General features: G+C 35.8%; 1 long non-coding RNA gene across 1 annotated transcript in view; it reads left to right on the top strand.

Moving 5' to 3' along the window:
• The first annotated feature begins 7,471 nt into the window (after positions 1-7,471).
• The window catches only part of LOC307176130, a 57,278-nt gene continuing 44,774 nt past the window's right edge, over positions 7,472-19,975 (top strand). The window contains exon 1 of the long non-coding RNA XR_013824614.1: positions 7,472-7,574. This is a non-coding gene — a long non-coding RNA (uncharacterized lncRNA). The remainder of the gene's footprint in view (positions 7,575-19,975) is intronic.

Here is a 19,975-nt window from a genome sequence, read left to right as displayed (position 1 = left end):
TGTCCATGCCACTCTCTCACTTTGTCCCAGCTTACCCTTCCCCCTCGCCGTATCCTCAAGTCCATTCTCTAGTAGGTCTGCATCTTTATTCCAGTCTTGCCCCTGGTTCTTTTGACCACTTACTATTTTTTTTTTTACATTCCATATATATGTTAGCATACGGTATTTGTTTTTCTCTTTCTGACTTACTTCACTCTGTATGACAGTCTCTAGGTCCACCCACCTGACTACAAATAACTCAGTTTCATTCCTTTTTATGGCTGTGTAATATTCCATTGTATATATGTGCCACATCTTCTTTATCCATTCATCTGTTGATGGACACATAGGTTGCTTCCATGTAATTTGTAATTCCTTGTAATTCCTTGTAATTTGAAGAATATTTCTTGTAAATGAAATATGGATGCATCTCCTCAAAAAATCTACGGTGGTAGTCTTTGTGTTTTTATCAGAGTGTTTAGTCAATAAACATTTAATGTAATCACTAATATACTTGGGACTTATTCTATCATCTTGCTGAATTTTTTTTTAATTTAAACAATCTGTTCTTTGTTCTTCTCTCCCTTCTTTCTTGCCCTTCTAAAATAATCATTATTTTTATTATTCCACTTCATTTCTGATATTAGGTTTCTTCTTATCTTTTGTTTTTATTTTATATATCTTTAGTTATTTCTCTAGAAATTACTGAGTCCATTCTTAATTCATTAAAAACTTTCATTAATCTGTATTTTTACCATATCTTAGACAAAAAAAGAGAAAATAATAAAAGTTTAAGTCTATTTACCATTGCATCAACATTTGGACTATTGTCATATATTTTACTTCTATAATTTTTAGGCTTGACAAGAGATTATTAGTCTTATTGCTTTAAACAGTAAGCCATCATATATTTCCCCAAATTTATGTATATATATATATATATATATATATATATATATATATATATGTACCCTTTCTGGTTGTTCATGTTTCTAACATGTAGATTCCCTTCCCTGGCAACATTTTATTCAGCCTGAAGTACTTTTCTTTAGTATTTCTTCTAGTGCAGATCTGCTAGCATCTAATTCTCTGAATTTTTGTTTGTCTGATGGCAACTTTATTTTGATTTTGTGAGGATATTTTTTTGAATTTGTTACTGGGTATTAATTTTGAATTTGTTATTGGGTATTAATTTTGTATCCTGCTACTTTACCAAATTCATTGATTAGCTTTCCATCCAAAAACAACAAAATATACTTTCTTCTCAAGTGTTCATGGAACATTTTCCAAGATAGAACATATCTTGGGTCACAAATCAAGCCTTGGTAAATTTAAGAAAATCAATGAATTTAAGAAAATCAATGAATTTAAGAAATTTAAGAAAATCAATGAATTTGATAAACTAGCAGGATACAAAATTAATGCACAGAAATCATTTGCATTCCTATACATGAATGATGAAAAATATGAAAGAGAAATTAAGGAAAAACTCCCATTTATGATTGCAAAAAAAGAATAAAATGCCTAGTAATAAACCTACCTAAGGAGACAAAAGACCTGTATGCAGAAAACTGTAAGACACTGATGAAAGAAATTAAAGATACAAACAGATGGAGAGATATACCATGTTCTTGGATTGGAAGAATCAACATTGTGAAAATGACTATACTACCCAAAGCAATCTAATGATTCAATACAATCCCTATGAAACTACCAGTGGCATTTTTCACAGAACTAGAACAAAGTAATTTCACAATTTGTATGGAAACAGAAAAGACCCCGAATAGCCACAGCAGTCTTGAGGGAAAAAAAAGGAGCTGGAAGAATCAGGCTCCCAGACTTCAGACAATACTACAAAGCTACAGTAATAAAGACAGTATGTTACTGGCACAAAAACAGATACATAGATCAGTGGAACAGGATAGAAAGCCCAGAGATAAACCCACACACATATGTTCACCTTATCTTTGATAAAGGAGGCAAGAATATACAATGGAGAAAAAACAGCCTCTTCAATAAGTGGTGTTGGGAAAACTGGACAGCTACATGTAAAAGAATGAAGTTAGAACACTCCCTAACACCATACACAAAAATGAACTCTAAATGGATTAGAGGCCTAAATGCAAGGCCAGACACTCTAAAACTCTTAGAGGAAAACATAGGCAGAACACTCTATGACATAAATCACAGCAAGATCCTTTTTGACCCATCTCCTAGAGAAATGGAAATAAGAACAAAAATAAACAAATGGGACCTAATGAAACTTAAAACCTTTTGCACAGCAAAGGAAACTATAAACACGATGAAAAGACAACCCTCAGAATGAGAGAAAACATTTGCAAATGAATCAACGGACAAAGGATTAATCTCCAAAATAGATAAACAGTTAATGCAGCTCAATATAAAAAAAAATAAACAACCTAATTAAAAAATGGGCAGAAGACTTAAATAGACTTTTCTCCAAAGGAGACATATAGATGGCCAAGAGGCACATGATAAGCTCCTCAACATCACTAATTATTAGAGAAATGCAAATCAAAACTACAATCAAAACTCACACCTCACACCGTTAGAATGGGCACCATCAGAAAATCTACAAACGCTGGAGAGGGTATGGAGAAAACGGAACCCTCTTGCACTGTTGGTGGGAACGTAAATTGAGACAGCCACTATGGAGGACAGTATGGAGGTTCCTTAAAAAACAAAAAATAGAATTACCATATAGGATTACCCAGCAATCCCACTATTGGGCATATACCCAGAGAAAACCATAATTCAAACAGACACATGCACCCCAATGTTCATTTCAGCACTATTTACAATAGCCATGTCATGGACGCAACCTAAATGTCCATCGACAGACAAATGGATAAAGAAGATGTGGTACATATAAATGTATAATGGAATATTACTCAGCCGTAAAAAGCAATGAAATTGGGTCATTTGTAGAGATGTGGATGGACCCAGAGACTGTCATACAGAATGAAGTAAGTCAGAAAGAGATAAACAAATATCAAATATTAATGCATATATGTGGAATATAGAAAAATGGTACAGATGAACCACTTCGCAAGGCAGAAATAGAGACACAGATATAGAGAACAAATGTATGGACACCAAAGGGGGAAAGAAGGTGGGGATTAGTGGTGGTGGGATGAATTGGGAGATTGGGATTTACATATATACATTAATGTGTATAAAATAGATAACTAATAAGAACTTGCTGTATAAAATAAATCAATAAATTAAATAACCAGTGGTAAACAAAACAAAACAAGAAAATAATTTGCTCACACAGATGAAAGTAAACAAATAAAATTATTGTTAATTTTTTTAAAAATTAACAAAAAAAATAGAACCACGAGCCATGAAATAGAGAAAGATAAAGTAGATATATAGAAAGATAGGAAAGCATGTCTTTCTTCAGGGTTCTAGTAGCTGCTCCCTTTCCTTTTCCCTTCAGCCTAGGGGTTCACAGTGGTTTATTGTTAGTTTGTCATCTGGATACTTAAGTATCCCTTTTAGTTTCCCCAAACATTATCAACTTCTTTTTAAAATAGTACTTTTATTAAACTCCTCTTGAAATCTTCCTGATTGATACAACTCTCAAATTTGTATCTCTAGCTATAACCTCTCTCACAAACTCCAGATTTGTTTACAAAACACTCACTTGTTTTTCTGTCTGAGAAGTCATTTTGAAAATACCTCAAAATCAGCATACACAAAACTGAACTTCTGAATTTCCCCCAAATACCATCTCTGCCAGAGCCTTCCCCATGTTATTTAATGGCAACTTGATCTTGGAGTTGCTTTAGCCATTCATTATATCTTATGATCCAACAATTCCTTTATTAGATGCACACCCCTAAGAAATTCTTGCATGTGTACCCCAGGAGACATGCAAAAGAAAATTAATATCATGTCTATAATTCTTGCAAAGAAAGAACAGGCTAAGTCTCATTAAGAATAGATTGGATAGGGCTTCTCTGGTGGCGCAGTGGTTGAGAGTCCGCCTGCTGGTGCAGGGGACACGGGTTCATGCCCTGGACCGGGAAGATCCCACATGCCGCGGAGAGGCTGGGCCCATGAGCCATGGCTGCTGAGCCTGCGCATCCGGAGCCTGTGTCCGCAATGGGAGAGGCCACAACAGTGAGAGGCCCGCGTACAAAAAAAGAAAAAAAAAAAGAGTAGATTGGATAAACAGTGGTTATACAGATGGAATAGTATACCGCCCTGAAAATGACTGAACCACAGCACTGCGCAGACTCATAAATGGATGTCTCAAATCAAAGATTAGGTTAAAAGAACAAGACTCAATAAAATTCAAATATTGTTTTAAAACAGTGAAAAGTAAAATATATTATTTGAGATTTCAAATCTAGGTGGTAAAACTATAAGGAAAGGCAAAAAATTACAAAACAAAAAACAAAAGTCAGGATATGTTTATCTCTGGTTAGAGAAAAAGAAAAGCATTTAAGAAAGGGGACAGCAGGGGGCTTCCCTGGTGGCGCAGTGGTTGAGAGTCTGCCTGACAATGCAGGGGACACGGGTTCGAGCCCTGGTCTGGGAGGATCCCACATGCCACGGAGCAACTGGGCCCATGAGCCACAACTACTGAGCCTGCACGTCTGGAGCCTGTGCTCTGCAACAAGAGAGGCCGCGATAGTGAGAGGCCCGCGCACTGTGATGAGGAGTGGCCCCCACTTGCCACAACTGGAGAAGGCCCTCACACAGAAACGAAGACCCAACACAGCCAAAAATAAATAAATGAATAAATAAATTTATTAAAAAAAAAAGAAAGAAAGGGGACAGTGGGTATTAAAGGTAATGGCATTGTTCTATTTCCTAAGATTGATAATTGCATTTATATTCCTTTTATTATTATATAAACATATGTATATACTATCTGCTCCCTTGCAGATAGATAATATGTTTCATAATAAAAAGGTTACACAGTACATTGTTGATGGCATCTAATTTATTTCCACAATTGGATTCTACTTGTAAAAAGTAAAACATATTTTATAAAGATTCTAAGTTTTATTTGAGAGATATAATTTGAGAAATTATAAAAGAAAATACTGAAAAGAAATGTAAAATTAGAGGGGATTAACTACTGTTAATTTTAAGAGTTAAAGGACTGCTGGTCTAGCCATAGAATATGCAATTAAAAGCCACTGGAAAAGAATAGACAAGACATAAATAGACCGTTTAGCTCATAAACTGTTAAAAGTTGATAAAGAGGCAAGAAAAACTGATGGGAAACTTGAATTATGTTGTAAGAACTGATTCAAAACATGGTTTAAAAATGTTCATATCATACACCAGAAAAAATTATAGGAGCATATTTAAAATTAAATTGTGTTTTAAATGCAAGGAGGTAGAAGGTGAAGCCTTACGGAAAGCATGGACATTTTGTACATTAAGGTGATAAATATTATGAAAAAAATGTAATACATGAAAATATTCTAATATTCAAATATTATAAGCTTCCCTCTGTAAAGTAACAGAAATACCAATATCAATAGAAAAATGGTCTGGGGAATTACTGGACAAATATTTTACCTTAATCTATATGAAGAGAATTTAGAAATTCCCTTCAGAGCCTATGTGGTTAATATCAAGAGATTTTAATGTGGAAATCCAAGGAAACAACAATATATGCACAATGTAGTCAACACAACAATTTTAAGAACATAAGCAAAGGACATATCAGATACACAAAGAAATTAGAGACCAAGCATATGATAAGATGTTCAGTCTTATCAATTTTTTTAACCACCGAAAGAAATTTAAATTAGTATATAAATAAGTTGTAATGATAATAATCAGCATAGCAAAGTATCACGAAACTGGGACTTAAACAGTACTAGTGTCTGTTACATTATATTTTGGAGTTATTATTGTATCAAGTTTGATAAACATATTTCTAACTAGTGACCAAATAATACCTTACCTGGGAATATACCCCTAAAGAAATAGTAATCCAAAGTGTAGGAAAAATTTTTCAAGGATAAAGATATTAATAGCTGCACTATTAGTAACGGTATGATATTGGAATCTATCTGGATATCCAATAAGGGGAAGGTGAAGTTCATTTTTTTGAAGTGATATTATTCCAGAAGCAAAATGATGGCTAAAACACTATGTAAGAAACATGAAGATGTTTATGATGTGATGTTAAGTGATTAAAGACCAGAGAGAGAGAAATGTGTTTCAGTGTTTCTGAAATGTTAACCTATAAATGATTTAAGTTTATGTCCACAAAGAAGTGAGAGTAAGGAGACAACAACCACAGTAAAAGGCTTCTGAGCATTGTAGTTATGTATTATTAACATGTGTTTGCCAGGTCAACTCCATGTCAGTAATTATAACATCACCCTCCATTTGTGTCACTAATGATGCCACACCATCTACACACCAGTAGAGGTAAGGTAAGGCTCACTCCAGAATATATCACTAGTTACCTTTGTACCATCTTAGGTGGGAAAACATTTCAAGGTTTTGTAAAGAATTCAGAACTTTAATTTACAGAAATATTTTTAAATTATATTATTTCAAAACTAAAAGGTCCTTGCCAGCTGCATTAGATATTTGCTTTAACATTTTTCCTAATTAGTTGAATTCAGTCCAAATCGAGTCATCCTGTACCTCATCCAACACTTTCTCATTAAACAAACAAACAAAAAACCAGACAAACAAACAAGAAAAACCCTAGAATACATGTAAAACTAGCATTATGGGGAAAATCCATTTTTTGTGATATTTAATAGGCATTTTCAAACTGTATACTTGTTTACTGTTTTTGTATTCTTACAGGACTCCCAGCTCTTTGTAAGATCAAAACCCAGCTCATCTTTACTTTAAAAATAAGCCTTCATTCATCAGAAAATAATTTATGAAACACCTACAGCATACACAGAGGATACCGTAATGAACTAAATAGACAAAGTCCCTGCCCTCATGGAACTCACATTTTAGTGGAAGTGGGAGAAATTTTTAAAGTATGCTAAAAGCTATATAAATAGCGTCAGCAATAAATGCTATGAAGAAAAATAAACAGTGTCAGAGATGGAGAAAGAGAGGCTAGTTGGGGAAGCGCTCTCTGAATTTGTTACCTACCTTTCCCAGTTGGTCCCCAACAAGGATCCTTCTGCCTGGTGTCATTGAAGCCACAAGAACACGCAGAGTCCAGTTCGGAAGCAAAGGAAAGGGTTATTCTTTGGTCAGAGAATGGCGAGGTGGTAGCTCGCATTCTAGAAACCATCCTCTCCAGGACAAAGCGTCAGTCAGCAGGGCTGCTTCATAGGCATCTCGTCAGCGGAGAGAGAGGAGCTCTGGCGGGCCTGGTGCAGGCGTGGTGCTGCTCACGCGCCAGCTCGCAGCGCCGAGCTCAGCGCCTCTGCACGCTTCCCGCCGCCGCCATCTTGAATCGAAGTGCCGGGTGCAGCGCTTCTGCGCATGCCCAAGCTGAGGCGTCAGCGCCGCCGTTTTGCGGGGGGCACTCTGGTCTGAACTGCAGCTTGCGAGCCCTCTGCAAGCGGTTCCCTGTGAGCAAGTGACGCTTACCACAAAGGAAAGAAAGAAAGAAAAAGGTTAGACTTTATTTTATTACTCAGATTCTCTTTTTATTTAACGGGAGTTGTTAATGGGCTTTGCCTGTGACAAACTGATGACACCTGAGTAGAGCCCTGAATGACGTAATGTGAGGGAAGAATATTCTAGGCAGAAGGAATAGCAAGCAGAAGAGTACCGAGATGAGAAGCAGACCAGGTTGTCTATCACTGAGCAGTGGGAGGGAGAGTAGGAAGAGAGAAGGATAGAGAGTATGTGAGGGGGATTATTGAGATATTATTACATTTAAAATTTTCTATATGAGCTCATTACTCACTAAACAGAAAAACACTAGCAAACAAACAACAACAACAAAAAACCCCAGCTCTTGTGGCTTTTTTTTTTTTTTGGAGGGGGAGACAATTAACATATAAATAATGGCTATTTCATTCTCACCAGGCTCAAACAATCATCCCCCAAAAGGCTACGGATGTGTTGCGCTGTGCACACAGTTTGCATGCACCAGACTGTAAGGTTTTTCAGGACAAGGAGGAAAAAAATCAATGCCCCACTTTGTCATCTGATATTTCTGAAGTGAGGACATTGCCATAGCGGTTGGAGATCCAAAGACACTGGTGTTAGAAAAGTCAGACACCTATTTCTAAATAAGTTAGGATTTATTTGACTGTTATTTTCATCGTAGCCACAGGCAGTCATTCACCAGAGACTTGAACCCTGCCAAACAAGCCCCTCCAGGCACTCTTGGAAAGGTTTGCATACCCCTTTCCATGCCTGGTGGGCTCAGGATGAAGCACAACCATGGGAGCTGTCGATATACATTAGATTCAGGTCTTTTATCTAAAAGTGAGACGATTCAGGGAAAGAGAGGCAGATTTTTAACATCTTATTTCTCTAATATGGGGGCGGGGGGATGGCAGGTCTACATCTGCTTCACCGAATTCCATTTAAACTAAGTGTTAAATAGTTCCAAAAGCAAAAAAACAGGAGAAAGAAAGGAAGGGAGGGAGGGAGGGAGGAAGGAAGGAAGGAAGGAAGGAAGAAAGAAAGGAAGAAAGGGGGAAAATATTCATGTTATATATGTTTGGGGACTTCATAAAATATGTGTAAATTTTAGAGCTCTGGTTTATAAATCTGCTATAAACAATGGGATAAGGGTGTTTCATTTGGGGTGTAGTATCTTCCTTCGGTCTTTACTGATGATTATGTAGTTCTTTAATTTGTCAGGATGTTAAAGGAGCACTATCTATTTTTGTTAAGTTATTTAAAACTCCTTGGGATATAGCATAATAAGTGTATCATAAAATATACTATGCAAACTGTCCATATTTCTCCATCATGAAAAAGTAACACATAATTCATGCTCAGTTCAGCTGATTTAGCAAACTTAAAATTGAAAGCCACCTTTGCCTTTTTATAGCCTGATATTAGTAGCCTTCAGAGCCAGTACAACCTGCTGTGAAACTTGGGACTTACTTAAAAATTACGCCATAAGCCACATCACTGATGTAGAAAATTTACTTCTGGATAGAAAATTTTATTAAAAATTAATATGAGGACAAATCAGGATATTGCATAAATTACATTTTTATACAAATACAATTTCGTCTGCAATAAAAATTATTGTTTCAAAGACCATACAGTCCTTAATTTTGTACTAATTTGCTTCACTTTCTGCTTGTATGCTCTTAACTATTTAATAAGCCTATTTATAACCCAAACAATTTATCTTACTTCACTGCATACAGATATAAAATATCTCTGAACACAAGAGAAACCCCCAAAAGCCTATAACTGCGTTGAATTAGAAACTACTTCAAGAAAGTGTGAACTCTGAAGAGATGGGAATTATTAGACTTCATATTGTTTCCCTAATAAGCTTAAATCATCCTAAAACTTTATCCATTTTATCCTCATAGATTCCTTGAGAAGGTCTGGGAAAAGGCATTATTATCTATTTGAGTAAGAAGGAAATTCGATGTGACATTTACTGGTATTTTACTTTAAATTTACTACTATTATTAGTAGAGGTTGAAATGAATTTGATATATTTCAAAATGAAAAGCATTACAATCAGTGAAGAATATTTTTACACTAGAGATCAAAATAAAACAAGGAGTTAAAATGTAAAAACTCAATGGAAAAAGCTACTTGAAAGAGGTGAGCTTATTAATGTTTTTCTTCCCACGTGCTTGGTCTGTCTTATTCTGTCTTTTATTTAAATTCAACCTGCTTTCTTGTCCTTTAAGAAAAGACCTTTAGGCTCCTTTCTTATAAAAGGTTTCAGAGAAGTTTTAAGGAGGGATTTGAGAGAGGAGATGATTTTGAATAATGGGCATGAAATAGGAGAGTGTTTTTAGAGTTAAGTATGGTGTGGAAATTTTCAGTCTTAAAAGTGGGAATAGGAAACTATATACTATATGTTTGAATCCTTTCTAACAAGGATAATAGTTTTAACTTTTTAATGTGATTTTCCTTTTTCTTCCTTCCTGGTACATGACCTTCACTCTCTTGGCCTAAGGCATCCATCTCTCTGGATTTGTATGTGAGGAAAATAGGGACACAGAGGTGCATCCAGCTTTTTAAATGTTGAAATAGAATTAAGCAGTAAAACAGGCTGTAATCTTGAAAGACAATTTTCCAGATTTGTTTATTTCCCACTTTATCTAACAACCAAGCCTGCATGACCCATGCTCATAGAATTCTCCCACAGTGGAGGAGATATCGCTGGCCACCACTAAGGCTTAGTTGAAGTATGAGAAAAGAAGGGTAAGAAAAGAAAAGCTCATCTTTCCCAATTGTGGAGATTAGTAGGAAGCAGAAAGAGAGAAATAGGAATGCAAGGGGCATAATTAAGGTGCATTGATGTTTTCTGCTCTGGGCTATATGAGAGTAAGAGCCAGGTTTAGGGTAGAAGGGAGTCCTACATATTCACACCTCCACTTCTTATTTGAGAGTATGAGAGGAGGTCCCTTTGAAGACTATCTTAGACCAATCAAAAGTCAGTTTGGGTGGTCAGCATGGTCAAAAAAGACTGTGAAATGCTGCTTTCTGAGCCATCCTTGTTTCCAAAATTAGCCATGAGTCTGGTTGTGGAGTTTGCCAGAGAGGCTCATGGGAGTAAGAATAAGGCATCTTTATTCCCAGATTGAAGAGCTGGAACCAATGTGATGTCAGTCAAATTCTAGAGAAGTCTATTGTGTCAACAAGAACTGGTAGAGTCCAAGTCAGCCAGAAGGCCTGTTGAGCCCAAACAAGTACCAAGACGCAGGTCATAAGTTCTAGCAGCAATGCAAGTTGCCCCATCAACCAAGACATCATCTTCGAGAGAGAAGCAGGCATAGAAGCGTTTCCCTGGGAGACTGGGTATTCTTAACCAAATGAAATGATGAGTATTATTTGAAAGGGCTGTTTAAACTACTGATTAGATTTTTACTTAATTTTCTTCCCCCTTAATCAGTAGAGAGGTAAACCTTAAGAAATAGACCAGATTAGCTATAGAAAACTCAAAGGAGGCAAGCCGCTGGGCCAGCTGGGCAGGGAATGCAGGTCAGCTCTGTGGGATGAGGCTGCCGCAGCAGATTGACCCATGCTCCGCCCCTTAGCTGGGTGGGTGAGTGCCCGTGGCAAGCGCCTGTGCCCCCGGGGACAGGGATAGGGACCCCCTGAGAGGGAGGGACTACCGGAAGTGGGGCACGCGAGTAGAGAGAGAGAGAGAGAGAGAGAGACCCTGGGAATTGGGGACACCTGGGGAAGTGGGCAGCCTTGGAAGATTGTCAACAGGACGTGTGGTCTCTCGGGCTCCAAGAACGATGGATTTCTGACCTCTCCTTGGGGTAGGGTGGGGAGGAAGGTGATTCTCGAAAAATGATGGGCTCCAGGTGAGGAAGATTCCCGGCTTCACCCTAACAAATTGTGTTTGCACCCATCCATATGCCCACCCATCAGTTCATTCCCCAGACTGTGACTGAGTCCTGCTTGTGTTTGATACTGCCAAGGCCTGGAGATTAAACAGGAAGCTCTAGGTGCAGCGTAGAGCCCAATGTGGGGCTATATACATCTTTGCTCTGCCTCACTAGGTGTGTACCTTGGGCACTTAACCTCACATCATCTGCTGGTATTTACAGAGCACTGTCATAGGCCAGGCACTGGGATAGCTGTGAATGTGGCAGGCAAGCTGTCTGCCTTCATGGAATTTACATTCTAGTGGGCAGTTTCCCCTTTTGTACAATAGGAACAGTAATAGTGCTCTCACCAAATATTGTGAAGATTAAACAAGAGATGGATGTAAACTTCTTATCAGGGTGCTTGATACATGGTAAAACGCTCAGGTACATATTAACTCTTTTCCTCATTCTGCTATAAGTTAAACTTCATAAGGCAAAGAATTATATTGTTTATTGTCGTGTGCCCAGCTCATGTGAGCACAGTGCCTGACATATGCCAGGTGATCAGTAATTATTTGATAAATGAATGGATGAGTGAAACTGACTGAGGAATTTGAGGTAGACACACATGACACTGGACTGCAATTTCTAAAAGAGAAATAGGAACCCAGTGCTGTGGAAAACTGGAGAGAGTCACCCTGGGGGTGTCAAGGAAGGCTTCACAGAGGAGGTGACATTGAAGCTAGGCCTGGAAGGTGATGAGTTGTCTGGTTGGGAATAAACAAAGTGAAGAAATTCCAGGCAGAGGTTTAAAAAAAAAAAAATCAAAGGAGTTAGATTATTCCGTACATTCAAATTGTGGTATGTGTGAAGATGTAGGAATAGGACTCGTTAGATTCACGTTCAAATATAAATAAATTTATATTTTATAATTAATAATATTAACTTTTCCATTTGTTTCCAACTCTTCAATATTAAACTATTGAATATTTGATTTATTTTTCATAACATTACACTTGAATGGATGTCTCAAAGAAAAATGTGTATTGCCCTTTCCCCAAAATATAATATAGGCCTGTCATATTTAAGGTAATCAATAAATATTTGAATAAAGAAAGTAATAAAGTACCTAATAAGACCTTCATTCATAATAAGAGTACTGGAGGAACAGGTATTATCTGTTGACGATCTATAGCTCCACGATTTTAATTTACTTCAGTACAATGTGTATCTGTCAATTGCTGAAAGGACCAAAAAGAACTTTGAGCTATGATTCCTGCTGTTTAAGAGCTACAGCCTCATCAATAAGTTAAGATTCATAGCCTGGACAATATGAAGACCAAAACTGTAATACCATCTTGAGGGTTATGAGATTCTGAGGATAGAGAACTGAAGCCTTCAGTTGATAAAAGCCTATGCTGGAAGGATCTACAGAATGATAACCACAGTGAAGATTTCTTTAACTTAGATTTTAAAAATTGAATCATTAACAAAAGACCACATATGGGGACCTAGAATTATGAACATGGGATTTTATCCTTAATGGTACAGGAAATAGAAAATGGGTTCTTGAATTGGGTACCCAAGTGATGAAACTCTGGTAGCAAGGATCATGTGATTCCCTTTATAGCCAAGGAAGAGAAAGTGAAAGTATTCTGAGGACTCCAAGGAATACATTTGTTCTTCCTGATAAGATGATCAAGTGTAGGTAGCACCACTCTCTCCATTTTCTTCCACCCTTGAATACAGATGTGACACCTGAAACTAAGCTAGTCTTTTTGTGACCATGAGACAATAAACCAACATCCCATAGATGATGAGAAATAAAAAGATCATGAATATTAGATGACATTTTTGAGTGGCTTCACCACTGCCTAACTCCAGACTTCTTATATGAATAAAATATATCTACATATTATAGTCTCATTAATTCAGACTTCCTGTTACTTATAATGAAAAGTGTTCCTAAGTAGTAAAAGAAGAAGCAGAAGAGGATTATAGAAGTCCTGGTATTCTTTACTTACTAAGTAGCTTGGGTTTTATAATAAAGAAGAATATGATTTAAGGATTTAAAACAGGAAAGTGACTTGGTTAGAGTTCCATTTCAGAAAACTATCAATAATACTAGAAACATTGTGAAGTATGAGTGTTAGAAAATGGTAAGACCAAACTAAGGAAGAAAGAACTAAACTGTGAGAAAGAAACAATGGCTTAAAATAAGAGAGTAATATTAGAGATGAAGAGATAAAAGTCCAAAATATCAATATGTTAAGGGACTTGTATCAACAGGATTTGTTGGTAAGAGAGAAAGGAGTCTTGTATCATTTCTAAGATATTTGGAAAGAGTGGTGGCATGAATATTAGTATGAGGAACATAGGGGGAAGAACAGTTTGGAGGTTGATAAATTCACTTTTGAGATTTTGAGTTTAAGATGCTTAAGTAACATCAAAATGGCATATGGGTTTGTAGTTCAGGAGACATCTGATCTAGATAGACAGATTTGCGAACGATTGGCAGAGGTGACAGTGGAATATGGAGAGCAAGAAATGTGTATTATAAATAATTCTGGGAAATACCAATATTTAAGGGAAAAAAGAGAAGAGATGCCTTTGAAGGAGACAAAGAAAGAATGGGCCAAAGAGGGCAGAGAAGAACCAGGAGGGAAAGGGATCACAAATGCCAAGGGAAAAGAGACTGTGGTCAATGGGTCAAATTCTGCTGTTAAGTAAGTGTTAAATGTTAAGTAAGATAAGAACGGAGAGTTGGATTTAGCACCTCGGAGATTATAGGTGACCTTGGTGGCAGCAGTTTCAGTAGAGTGTTGGGAGGCAGAAAACAGACTGTGGTGAGTTAAGGAGTTAATTTAAAATGAGAAAAGTGTGACAATGAAAGTAAACCATTCTCTTGCTGGGCTTGACAGAAAAGAGAAAGTAACTGGCAGAGGGTACACAATTTAGGGAGAGGTTTCAGCAAATGCATAGGTTGTAGGGGAAAAGCTATTAGAGAGGGAGAAATTAAAAATACCAGAAATAGAGTGTAATTGATACAGTAAAGCTCCTAAGAAAGGGTAGGATCTAGCATTGCTGGAGAGATTCTCTCCTGGAAGGGGGAGGCTTACCTCTCCTACTGTGTTGGTTGAGGAAATAAGTTAAGAATGGATGCATATTATTCTTAGGTTGTGGTATGACTATTTGAAGGGCTTTAGTTGGTGCTCAAATAAATGTGAGTTAATGAGGTTATGTGATGGAGAGGAGGCAGTTTCTACTCATATCAAAACTGAGATGTTGAATGGCAAGAACTAAACAGTAATACAGATCTTGGGCATTTAAACTGTTCCCTTCACAGTAGTTCTTCTGGTGCCTTTTTGCATTCCCACCAGCAATAGATGTTTGGTCTAGCTTCTTCATATCGTTGCTGACATGTATTTGGTGGTGTTGTTATATTTATATTTTATTTCATTCATTCTTATACGTGTGGCAATATCTCATTGTGGTTTTAATTTGCATTTACCTAATAGCTAAGGATGTTGAATATCTTTTCCTGTGCTTATTTGCATCAGCGGAATATCTATTCATGTCGTTTATCAATTTTCTAATTAGTTTGTTTAATATTGTTTTTGGAATTTTTTATGTATTTTAGATATAAGATTCTTGTTGGATATGAGGTTTACAAAATTTCCTCCAAGCCTATAACGGCTTTTCATCCTCTTAGCAAGGTTTTCACAAGGCAAAATTGTAAATTTTGAAAAGACCCAATTTATTAAGTCTTTCTTTTAGAGAGACTGTGCTTTTGACATCAAGTCTACTAAGATTTCATTGCCTAGCCCTAGATCCCAAAGCTTTTCTCCTATTTGTTTTCTAAAAGTTTTATGGTTTTACAGTATGTCCATGATCTGTTTTGAGTTAGTTATTATAAGGTATGAAGCTTAGGTCAGGGCTGGTTTTTTTCCCCCTATGCACACCCAATTATTTCAGTACCATTTGTTGTAAAGGCTGACCTTCTTCCATTGAATTTGTTCTTTTGCCTCTTTGTCAAAAATCATTTGGGTATATTTGTGAGCATGTATTTTGGGTTTGCTATTCTGTTCCACTGCATAGATCTAAATGTCTCTCCCTTTCCCAATACCACATTGTCTTGATTACTGTTGCTAAGTAGTAGGCCTTAATATTGAATAAAATGAATCTTCCCACTTTATTTTTTCAAGATTATTTTAGTTATTCGAGGGTAGTGCCTTTCTGTATAAATTTTAGAATAAGCTAATCTATATCTACAAATTTTTAGTGGGTTTTGGACAGGAATTGCATTGAACCTGTACATTTGGGGAGGATTCACATCTTTACTATTTGAGTCTTCCAATCCATGAGCACAGTATATGTATCCACTATTTAGGCCTTCTTTGGGGTTTTTTCCAGTACTTTTGTGATTTTCAGCATACACATTTTATGTATATTTTGTTAAATTTATGCCTAAGTATTTCATTTTGGTGAAATTTCTATAAATGACATTGTGCTTTTAATTTTGGTTTTCAAATGTACATTTTTAGTATGTAGTAATGTGATTGATTTTTGTCTGTTGTTCTTCCCTTTTGCAAACTTGCTGAACTCACTTATTTTTGTTGTTTTGTTTTATTGTTTTGTTTCTTTGGGATTTTCTAAGTAGACAGTCATGTCATCTGCAAATAGAGATCATGTTATTCCTTCCTTTCCAATTTGTATATCATTTTTTTCTTTTTCTTGCCTTATTTGAGTCACTAGAACTTCCAGTAGTTTATTGAATAAGAGTGGTGACAGTGGACATCCCTGTCTTGTTCCATATCTTCCAGTGGAAGCATTCAGTCTTCCACTGCCAGCTACGTTAGCTATGTTTTGTGTAGATACTTTTTATCATGTTGTGAAAGTTCCCATCTATTCCTAGCTTGCTGAGAGTTTTTCCTCATGAATGGATATTGAATTTTTGCCAAATACTATTTCTGTGCCAATTGATATGATCATATGATTGATTTGTGAATGTTGAACTAGCCTTACATATTTGGAATAAATCCCACTCAGTCATGATGAATAATCTTTTTATACATTACCAGATATGATTTACTAATATCTCACTGAGAATTTTTATGTGTAAATTCGTGAGAGATATTGGTCTGTAGGGTGTTTTTGGTTTTTTGTTTTGTTTTGTTTCGTTGGTACTGTCTTTGTGTAGTTTTGGTATCAACATATTATTAGCCTCATAAAATGAGTTAGAAAGGTTTTCCTCTTCCATTTTCTGGAAAAGACTGTGTAAAATTGGTGTTAATTCTCCTTTAAATATTCAGTAAAATTCTCCAGTGAAACCACCCAGACTTGGAGATGTCTTTTTCAGGAGCTTTTAGATTATAAATATTACTTCTTTAATAGTTATAGGTCTGTTCAAGTTATCTATTTCATCTTACTTGAATTTTGGTAGTTAGTGGTTTTTATGGAATTGGTTCATTTCTTCTAAATTGTCAAACTTACAAAGCAAAGTTGTTTGTAGTATTCCATTGTTCTAATGGCTTCAGGACCTGTAGTAATACCTCCTGTTTTGTTCCTGATATTAGTAATTTGGGTCTCTTCTCTTTTTAGCCTTTGTTAGTCTTCCTAAAGGTTTATCAATTTTATTGACTTTTTTTTAAAAAAACACAGCTTTTTTGTGTGTGGGGGGGGCGTGCAGCATGTGGGATCTTAGTTCCCTGACCAGTAATGGAACCATCCCCCCCTGCAGTGGAAACATGGAGTCTTAACCTCTGGACTGCCAGGGAAGTCCCCTGATTTTCTCTATTGTTTTCCTGTTTCAATTCCACTGATGTTTGCTCTTATCTTTTTTAAAAAATTTCTTTTTATTGAGGTAACATAGGTTTATAACATTATATAAGCTTCATGTGTAAAACTTTATACTTCTACTTTTGTATACTCTACAGTCTGCTCACCATTAAAATTTTAGTTTCCATACATCACCATACAGTTGACATCTTTTACCCATTTTGCATCCCCTCTGGCATCCCTATCCCTTCCCCTCTGGTAGCTACTACTCTGTTCCCTATATTTACTTGTTTTTGTTTGTTTTGTTTTGTTTTTTAACTTCCTTTGAGGCTTCTTTTTTGAACTATGGATTAGAGGTCTGTTGTTAAATTTCTTAATATTTGAAAGTTTTTTTGTTGTCTTTTTGTTACTGATTTCCATATGGTCAAAGAACATACTCTGTATGATTTTAACTCTCTTAAGTTTGTTGAGGATTATCTTATGGCTCAGGATTTGGTTTATCTTGGTGAATGTTCCTGTGTGCTTGAAAAACAAATTGTGTATTCTTCTGTTAGAGGCGGGATATTTTATATATACATATGAATTAGTACTGTTATTGATTGTGGTGTTCAATTCTTTTTTACCTTTGCTGAGTTTTCCTCTAGTAGATCTATCAATTACTGAGGGGGATATTGTAGTCTCCAAGTATAATGTAGATTTGTCTGTTTCTCCTTTCAGATCTATCAGTTTTTGTTTCATATGTCTTGAGACTCTATTTTTTGGATCATACACATTATATCTTCCTGGTGCATTGATCCTTCTATCATTATGTAATATTCCTTTTTTTTTCTAATGACTTTTTTTCCCTGAGGACTAATGTAACTGATATGAATATAACCACTCCTGCTTTTTTCTTAAATTTATTTTGCATGCTGTATTTATTTCAATCCTTTATTTTTAACCTGCTTATATAATTATATTTGAAGTGAGTTTCTTGTAGGCAGTATATTGCTGTATCATGGGTTATTTTTTAATCCACTCTGCAAATCTCTGGATTATTTTTAATTCACATATTTAGACCATATACATATAAGATAATTATTGATATGTTAGCACTTAAGTCTGCTATTTTGTTATTCATTTTCTGTTTACTTCCCTTATTGTGGGTAATTTGAGCATATTTTTAATATTCCTTTTCGATTTATTTATAATGTTTTTTGAGTATATCACTTTGTATGATCTTCTCAGTTGCTGTTCTAGATGTTGCAATATAGGTATGTCCCAGTCTACTGGAATTGATGTCTTACTACTTTAAGTGAAGTGTGATACTTTATTTTCATTTAGGTTCTTTATTCTCCTCACTTTTTAAATTTAATTAAGTATTTCTTCTACGTACATTGAGCACCACATCAGATGTTGTTAAAATTTTTGCTTCAACCATCAAATATGATTTAAGAAAATTACAAAAAGTTGGATAGACAAGTACTTAATTTCCAAAATGTACAAAAACCTCATACATCTCAGTAACAAAAAATCCAAACAACTCAATTAAAAAATGGGCAGAAGACCTAAATAGACATTTCTCCAAAGAAGACATACAGATGGCTAAAGGCACATGAAAAGTTGCTCAACATTGCTAATTATTAGAAAAATGCAAATCAAAATTACAGTGAGGAACCACCTCACTTGTCAGAATGGCCATCATTAAAAAGTCTACAAGTAATAAATGCTGGAGAGGGTGTGGATAAAAGGGAACCTTCCTACACTGTAAATTAGTGCAGCCAGGAACAGTATGGAGGTTCCTCAAAAAACTAAATATAAAGTTGCCATATGATCCAGCAATCCCACTCCAGGGCGTATATCTATATACAGAGAAAATTATAATTTAAAAAGATACATGCACCCCTATGTTCATAGCAGCACTATTTATAATAGCCAAGACATGGAAACAACCTAAATGTCCATCAACAGAGGAATGGGTAAAGAAGATGTGAGATATATATATATAGATAGATATAGATATATAATGGAATATTACTCAGCCTTAAAAAAGAATGAAATAATGCCATTTGCAGCTACATGGATGGACCTAGAGAATACCATACTAAGTGAAGTGAGTCAGACAAAGACAAATGCCATATGATATCACTTATATGTGGAATCTAAAATATGAAACAAATGAACTTATCTACAAAACAGAGACAGAGTCACAAGCATAGAGAACAGACTTATGGTTGCCAGTGGGGAGGGGGAGTGGGAGAGGGTTGGATTGAGAGTTTGGGATTAGCAGATGTAAACTAGTATATTTAGGATGGATAAACAACAAGGTCCTACTGTATAGCACAGGGAACTATATTCAATGTCCTGTAATAAACCATAATGGAAAAGAAAAAAATTTGGATTTTGTACTTATTTTTACTTATTCTGATGTTCTCCTTTTCTTTTTGAAGTTCTAGATCTTTTGTTCTCATTCCTTTTTTGTTAGAGAACTTCCTTTAGCCATCCCTTAAGGATAGTTTTTTTTAAAAAAACAAATTATGTCAGTTTTCCTTAACTTATTTCTCTTTCATTTCTGAAGAATATTTTTGCCACATACAGAATTTAGAGTTGGCAGTTCTTTTCCTTCAATACTTCAAGAATGTTGTGTCACTTCCTCTTTCTGGACTCCATGGTTTCAGATAATAAATCAGTGTTGTCCCATAAGTACTACATTGTTTCTCACTGGCTAATTTCATAATTTTCTTTGTCCTTAGTGTCCTAAGTTTAATTATGATGTGTAT

Source organism: Stenella coeruleoalba, assembly GCF_951394435.1.
Source record: "Stenella coeruleoalba genome assembly, chromosome: 17".
Taxonomy (NCBI): domain Eukaryota; kingdom Metazoa; phylum Chordata; class Mammalia; order Artiodactyla; family Delphinidae; genus Stenella; species Stenella coeruleoalba.
The sequence above is the reverse complement of the archived record's forward strand: the minus strand, read 5'-3'. Positions and strand labels throughout refer to the sequence as shown.